The sequence below is a fragment of the Lactuca saligna genome, chromosome 5, assembly GCF_052625555.1.
Source record: "Lactuca saligna cultivar CGN05327 chromosome 5, ASM5262555v1, whole genome shotgun sequence".
In the NCBI taxonomy this organism is placed as follows: domain Eukaryota; kingdom Viridiplantae; phylum Streptophyta; class Magnoliopsida; order Asterales; family Asteraceae; genus Lactuca; species Lactuca saligna.
Window position 1 is genome coordinate 39,881,602 of NC_136421.1, and position 9,127 is coordinate 39,890,728.

The 9,127-nt window shown below is 34.1% G+C and overlaps 1 pseudogene; it reads left to right on the plus strand.

Annotated features, from left to right (window-relative positions):
- Positions 1–241: 241 nt before the first annotated feature.
- LOC145045228 (photosystem II CP43 reaction center protein-like) lies at positions 242–8,411 on the plus strand (annotated as a pseudogene).
- The last annotated feature ends 716 nt before the right edge of the window (positions 8,412–9,127 follow it).

A 9,127-nucleotide genomic window follows, 5' to 3' on the forward strand; every position in this document is an offset into this window, starting at 1 on the left:
CCTAAACCGATATTTAGTTTAAAAAATAAAAAAATAAAAAAATAAAAATAAAAATAAACAAAAACACTAGTATCTTCAAATATGCAGTAAATATATTAAAAAAAGAAAAAAATGAAAAAAAGAAAAAAAATATTTTTTTAAAACGAAAAAAAAAACAAAAAAAATAAAAAATGTTAAAACCGAGCATATATCTGTTTAAACGAACATATTTGGGCTTGGATGGGGGCTCAATATTAGCCTCATGAAAACCCTATATTTCCTGAGAAGGTTCTACCACTCTTTAACGAAACTTTAGCTTTAGCTGGTCGTGACTAAGAAACCACCGGTTTTGCTTGGTGGGTCGGAAATGCCCAACTTATCAATTTATCCGGTAAATTACTAGGGGCTCATGTAGCCCATGCTGGATTAATCGTATTCTGGGCCAGAAAAATGAATCTATTTGAAGTGGCTAATTTCGTACCAGAGAAGCCTATGTATGAACAAGGATTAATTTCACTTCCCCACCTAGCTACTCTAGTTTGTGTTGGGTTTTTATTCAAAAATCCGGTGTCATAACCGGTACAATTGATGACGGAAGCTTTACAATTGTTGAATAAAACTAAAATCATTTTACTCACCAATGATCATTTTGTAAGAGTTAGAAAGATTAAAACAACCATAGATAGAAAAGCATAACAACCTTTGAAGACTTTGATCTTCATGGGAGGTTGAAAGTTGATGAAATGTGACATGACACTTTAAAGCAAGAGTTCTCTACAAGTATCCACCAAGAAAGAGTAGAACCATCAAAACATGCTAGTATTCACTTGTAATTTTTATTTCATAAGCCTTTGAAATATATACCAAATATATGTTCAAAGGTGAAGCAACAAAGGGACATAAATCTAGCACCAATTTGCAAGAAAATGGAGTAGAAAGGAAGGCCTAAATCTCGAAACTTCGGCAGCCCTATATGAGCACCATGCTCACGGTTTTGGGGCTCCAAAACAAGAAGGAAAGGAGAAGAAGAGAGAAAAGAACACCTAAAACTCTCCATATACATGCTTATATATGCTTGAGCAAAGAACCAAAGGTCCATACCTTCCATCTTGTCAAAGCATGGGTCTTAAGCATGCTTGAATATAATAATCAAAAGGCCATCTCCTAGTCATGCTCTTGTCATTTTCGGCAATCATTGTGTTTACGAAGGACATGGTGTGTTCATATATATATATATATATATATATATATATATATATATATATATATATATATATATATATATATATATATATATATATATATATATATATATATATGAACACACCATGTATGTATATATATATATATATATATATATATATATATATATATAGACACACACACATCATCATTTTATAAAAGACTTATCTTTTTGAAAAAAGTGATTCCAATATATATATATATATATATATATATATATATATATATATATATATATATATATATATATATATAAGGTTGTTGAAATCGTTCAACAGTAGCTCGGCGGTGGACTGAGGTCAAGGGATTAATTGGCTAGGTGGGGATTAATCAGAGGATTAATCGGTGACCATTAATTATTAAAAAATTAATAAATATAACATTAATCCTAAGAATATAACATTAATAAATATAAAATTATAACAATTCAACATTTCACAATTATTGATTAAGCTATCAAAGAAATTTTGGCGCCATCCACTTTAAAAGGCATCTATCTTCCTTTCTATTCAACATACAAAAACTTATGGTTTTTATTCACCAAGATCTTAATAGCATCAGTGTTGCCAACTGCGGTTTATATCATCATTGTTTGGCTCATGGTTTGTAAGGGTTTCAAATGTTGAAGGCCTTGAATTGGATACTAATCAAGAGCAAAGTTAGGAATTAAGAAAAAGATTCATCATATTGAAGTCCTTAATCAACATTTATGTCTACTTCCACCAAGAACAACAATAAACTCTGTGAGGATTTTCATCAGACAGCTTGCGTGGGTCAATCCTTTGAAATACATGTGAACTTAGATTCAATTGATGCAAAAACATCCTATAATATTCAGCTGCAAAAACGTCCTATGACATTCAATTACAATGAACCTGAGATATGACAATCTCATAAAAGGTGTGTAATAGTTGTGAACACAACCTTAACAATGAACCTGAGAAATGGATTCAATTACACAAACTTTGAAACAGGTGTGAAGTCGAAGATGATGGCAAACCCTTTGAGAACTCAATAAAGAATTACCTTAACAGTAGACTCCCAATGCTTTGAGTACAGTTCCCAGAAACATATTTATGGCAGAAGACTGAACAACAGAGACAAGGGTAGAAGTCGTAGAGGATGGCTATGGTAGCGAGCAGAGGAAGAGTCAAAGTTGTCGTCGTTGGAGGAGTCGGAGCTAGATTGCTGGTCCGGGAAAATAATAGGTAGAAATATTCTATAAAAAGGAGCGACAATCCACATTGAAATGTAAAACAATTGTTCTTTGGGTTGTTGGTACCATTGGCTCGACGACTTTAGAGTGGGCTGGAATCAATATTGGTGTCAGAGTTGGTTTGATTTAGTCCGATTTGGACCAAATTGGACCGATTTTGACCAATATTGACCAAGGCCGATTAATTAACCGACTAACACCTATTTGTAGGCGGTTGGAGGCCGCCAAGCGCCTAGGCGTCGATTAATCGGCCGCCTAGACCGATTTTTACAACCATGATATATATATATATATATATATATATATATATATATATATATATATATATATATATAACATGTAACTAGTGTTATATAAATATCTTATTTATATAAAACTAACTTTTATACAAATAAACTCTAACTAGTTTATTAAGATATAAATGTATTATAAATAATCATACATTATGATATATTTCATAAGTTGTTATTTATCTAATAAATATTATTTCCACAAATAATAAATTTCCAATTAGTAAATTATTATTTCCATGAAATAATAGTTTTCTAATTAAATACAAGTGCTAATTTATTTATTAATAATCAAATTATACTAATAAATAATCAAATGACAGTAACTTGATATATGGTGTGACCCTATAGGATCATATATTATTAGGAATATCATTTTATAATGACTCTTGGGCATATTAGATCTTTTTTCAGTTTGGTGGGTGGGTTTTGGTGGGAAAGTTATAGATACGTTTCCATACTTTGTATTTGGAATACTTTATTTAATTTCCTCTGTAGTATTGGGCTTTGACGGTATTCATCTCGCACTTTTAGGGCATGAGACGCTTGAAGAATCTTTTCCATTCTTCAGTGATGTATAGAGAGATAGAAATAAAACGACCAAAATTTTAGGTATTCACTTACTCTTGTTAGGTATAGGTGCTTTTCTTCTAGTATTCAAGGTTCTATATCTGTCTTTCGTTTCATTGCTTGTTGTTTTGTTTGGTTCAATAATACTGCTTATCCTAGTGAGTTTTACGGACTAACTAGACCAGAACCTTCTCAAGCTCAAGCATTTACTTTTCCAGTTAGAGACCAACGTCTTGGAGCTAACGTTGGATCTTCTCAAGGTCCTAACGGTTTACATAAATATTTAATGTGTTCCTCGACTAGAGAAGTCATTTTTTGAGGATAATCTACGTGTTTTTGGGATATGTGTGCTCATTGGTTAGAAACCCTAAGGGGTCCAAATGGGTTGGACTTAAGACCGCTGAAAAAAGACATACAACCTTGGCAAGAACGTCGTTCCATAGAATATATGACTGTTGGGATATTTATGGTTTTGTGTCAATTTTGTTATGCTTGTAATTAGTCTTTATTATTAGTGGATTGGGTCTGTCCATCCGTCATTATAAGCTAGGGTTAGACTATAAAATTAGATGCACATATTGTATTAGGGCTAATCGTTTAGTGATTCCATACTGGTCCTTTATAGAGAAGTTCTTCTTCGAGCTCTTCTAAGGCATTGATTTTAATCATTCAACACAACTTTGATCATTGCTCTTATTGTTTGATTTACATTCCTGTTGAGAATCTATCAATCTATTCTTATTTGTTTCAACAATTGGTATCAGAGCAGGAGATTGTGTAAACCATACACAACTCTTCTGTCGAGTGTTATTAGGGTTTTCCGCTTTTATTGGATCTGTTATTTCCGTCTTTATCGTTTTCATTGATTGTTGACGTTGGATCTTGATCCCTATTTCGCCCTAAACTCGGTTTTAGTTTTACCTTTCTGATTCTTTACAGGATTTAGTGATTAAACAACATGCAACATGGAGATCCACACACTCTATCTTTCAATCTTTCTTGCAGCATCGGATCTACAACTAGAATCCATATCCTCATCCCACAAGACTATGAAGTTTGGGCTTTACATTTTGAAGACTACGTTTTGGGTATTGAAGTCCATGGAACAATAATATGGCAAGCCATGACAGAGGGAACTTTCATGCACATGGGAACTAGGAGAGTCATCAAAACTCAAGCATAATTGAATGCTCTTCTTATTGACGTTAAAGACATCCCTCAGGATGAAAATGATAAATTGCTAAGCAACGTCAAGGCAATAAGGATAATCAGGTTCATGCTACCACCGGACACGTTTCATATGGTGAGTTCTAGTGAAATAGCGAAGGAGATTTGGGGTAGACTGAAAGAACTCTATTCGAGTGATGTAGATCTTGAGCATTCTATTCAGACACAACTTCTTTCGGAGTTTGGTGCCTTTGCTCAAAATCCAGATGAGAAACTTGATCAAACATTTAATCGTTTTAATCATCTTCTAAGCAGGATGTTAAAACACAAGATCATACACGAGAAGATTGAGCAAAAGGTGATGTTCATGAACAGTTTGAGATCGGAATGGAAGGTAGTAGTATCAACTGTAAAATCGCATGAACAGTTTAAGAATTATACTCTGGCAGAGTTGGTGGGTATTTTGAGATCTCACGAAGATGAAGTGAGGAAAGTGATGGGTTTTAAGCACTACAACATTCCTATGGTGCACATGCAACCCTAATGCTTTGGATCTAGGTTTTTCTCAAGTTATATATGCAAATTATTATCCAAAGCGTAAACCCTAATCTAGCATACAATTTTCGAGATTTGTAGATAAAACAAAGTTAGATGAATACCTTTTTCTTGTAACTTGTAGATCTTGACCTTCAAGAGCTTAGTGCCTAAATTGTTGCACCTCTAATGAGTCACAAACACCAACTTGCAATGGATGAACAAGAGAGATGATGGAGGCTTAGGATTTTTGGCTAGGGTTTCCTCCAGGGATCAAGTGGCCAAAAACCTCATGCCAAGGGGTCTTTATATAGTTGTGCTTCTAGGGTTTTAGACTGGAACCCTAATTCTCTGCTTAAGCAATCTATGGAACCCTTCTAGAAGGCCCCCTGGACAAATTATTCTATAGGCTTCCCATAGAATTCGTCAAACCCCTTCGACCACGATTCCACAACCCAAGTTGAAACTAACAATTAATTGCAATATCAGTCCTCATATATTTAATCAGTCTCTTTTGATCACCAAATTAATTCCAAATTAATTTCTGATCAATACTAATTAAATAATATGATTTCTCAGTTAATATATTATTCTATAATATAGTAATAAATCATAATTAACCTCTTTATTCATAATTCATCCTATCAAATTGCTATGTTGAAGGCAACCCAAAAGGACCATGCTACTATCGGGTCAAGTACATCCCAACTATAGTAATGGGCTTAGACACCTAATCCAGTAGTCTCCCACTTGGATAAGTCTAATAACTATAACTGCCAATGCCACTTCAAAATCCGATTAGCAATCGTAGCTCTCAAAATCCGCTATCAAACTCTGACCTAGTCAATGACGCATCCTTTAAATAATGGACCATATAATCCTTCGTTCTGCAAGATATCGTGTGGACAAAGACATGGAACATAATTATTCTCAATGTCCAATAGTTTGTTTCCTGACTTCTGATTTGTTTGACATAGAACTTAATTGAACACATCAATTCAGTCCTGACCGGGCCCAACACATAAGTCAACACAAAATCATTGAAGGGCCCAAGATATCGCTTTTACCCTCTTAGGATAAAAGGAACAGATAAAATTTGACTTATATGCTTGTACTATTTACTACACAACAACACGTTTTATAACATCAAGTTATTGATGCGTTTACGCATTATTAATGTACAACCAACTTGTAAACAACAACTTATATATTTTATTTTAAAGATTATATGATATTATCGTCTCACAATCACTCGTGATAAATTCCTTGAAGTGATTCACATGAGTGTGGGTTAAATCCAATAGTCAAATCTTATTTCAAGAGTACTCATGAACGTTGCAACAAACCTTTGCTATGTCTAAACACTTAGAAAATATACAAACTAATTCATGACAGTCTAACCTCATAACTTACTCCCAAATTATGATTGACTATGGATAATTTGAACAATCTAATTATTCTTGAAGTAAAACATGCAAAAGTGAAACAATAGTAAACAATTGACATAAGATAGTAAAGTTTTCTCATAAATAATTCTCCATTAATTAATCATCAAATGTCAATTACATTTATCTATTACAAGTTTCTAAAAAATATCTAATTACTAAAACTAATATCATCCTTTAGACCAATGCTCCTAGCATGCTGCAAATGATTAACCCAGCTCAGACCCTTTGTGAGGGGATCCACTGGGTTCTCCTCTGATGATACCTTCTTAAGCACGAGGATTCCTTATTCTACTTGATGTTTGATGAAGTGGTATTTTCTATCGATATATCGGGATCTGCCATGATCCCTCGGTTCCTTGGTCAAGGCAACCGCTCTTTCTTTATCACAGAAAATCTCCATAGGCTCCTTTATGGCTTGTACAACTCCAAGGTCTCCAATGAAGTTCTTTAACCATATCGCCTCCTTCGACGCTTCGCTCGCTGCTATGTACTATGATTCGCATGTTGAATCATCCACTGTCTCCTGCTTGGAACTTTTCCATGTAACTGCTCCTCCATTTAGAATAAACACCCATCCCGAGTGAGAGCGGAAGTTATCTCCACCGGTCTAAAAGCTTCCGTCACTATACCCTGTCCAAGAATTGACCTTAACATGAGTTTACGGCATGGAGACCAATTCTCCATGAGTTTACAGCCGTAAACTCGTGGTATGATGTACTAAATCGAATTTTAATGTCCCTAGTTCATTGGTGGAGGGTTCTAATCCAAGTTCTAAGCATAAGGAAGGAGATTAGGGAAACTTTGCACCATAAAAGGGAGTTTACGACCTTGGGAGATCCTTGGCCATAAACTTTCATTCAACCCTTGATTCTTAATGTTTCTAAGGCCTAAACATGTTTAATCTAGTGTACTACAAGTTAGAACAAGAGTGCTTACGGTATAGGAGCTTGAACTGGTCGTTTTGGCCAAGAACACTAGTGTGTGTTCTTGGTGAAACTTGAAGATCTATGAAAACATGATTTTCATGGATGGAATCATGAGAGAGTTCTAGTTTATGAGTTGTATCAACAAGTTAAGGAAGAATACTTACTAGTTTTGAAGATCTAAGGTGAAGATCGGGATGATAGTTGAGAGGATTTGAAAGAGAATCAGCCAAGGAAAGGAAAGGAATGAAACAAATGGCCAACACTTCATCATATAAGGTGAGTTTAAGGCCCACATGGAGTTTACAGCCGTAACTTCATTGTGGTGGCCGTGAACTCATGGTCAATGTGTTTTAGGCTTGTTCTTAATACTATAGCTTCAACAGATAACCCCTGACACTTATCCCTTAAGTGTACAAGGCTCAGAACGCTCAAACAGACTCCAAATTGTGCTAAATGATAGCAGGAATGAGTTCGACTTTCAATGAAGTGTTTGACTGAACAAGATAGAAAATTTCGGGTTGTCACACTTTTTTAAGGAGTACTACGATTTTCATTTTGGTCGCATTAGCTAAAAGTCAACCATTATCTTCGTAACTTTTTACTTCATACATTCTTTGTGCGCTACTGATTTTTATGTCTTATAAAAATCATATCTAATTAATACGAGTTTAGATTTTGAAGAAATTTATTTTTTCGGGATCGGGACGATGTGTACTTCCTATATATATATATATATATATATATATATATATATATATATATATATATATATGTTTTGGCGCACTTATTTTTACGATTTACGGACGATTCGACTGTTTTTTCCTATTTTATTATATTATAATAATCATGAAACATATAATATTCAAATAATTATTCTTTATTACGTCAAATATGTTACAATTATTAATCCTAACTATTAATTTGATTAAGATTATTTATCCTAGATAATAAAAAAGTAATTTTTAACGTTTGTTATATCTTAATTGACTAGCCCGAATCTGCGGGCGTTACAGATAAGAATGAATTGCTCAAACAATAGTGATACCTTGATATAGGTAAAATAGTTAGAGCCATGAAAGAAGTTTACCGGCAACCTAGTGTTCATTATAATCTAGTAGGTTGGAAGATAAGCAAGTTATATAATAAGCCCGTCACCTATATTAGACTATTGGTTCTAGAGTTTTCAAATCAGTAAACCCATTGTAGTAGTTTTATGTAACGTCCCAAAACTGATAGAAATTTTTTCATTTTAAAATATTAAAACATCAATGTATTTTTCATAAAAGATCATTGTTATCAACATTGTTTCCAAAAGAACATCAGAGTATCAAAAAAATCATAGATGTGATTCTCCAATAGATGCAATGCAATCATGTCAGGACCTTCCATTTCGAACTCGAACTACCTGAAAATGTTAAACCACAAAACCGTAAGCACAAAGCTTATTGAGTTTCCCACAAAATACAACATACCATATAAAGGGACCCAACCCAACACATAAATAAATAGGCCCACCCGTCATACAGAAATGGGCCCAGCCCAACATAATCATGGGCCGAAACCAACCTATATGATAATGGGCCCAACCTAACATGTATAGTAATGTGCCCAACCCAGCATACAAATGGTCCCAGCCCAACATAAAGAATAATGGGCCCAACCCAACATAAAAATGAGCCTAGCCCAACAAAAACCTACAAGATTCACAAAGACAACTAGCACAATCTAATGGTTCGGAATTGGTACCTTCAACCA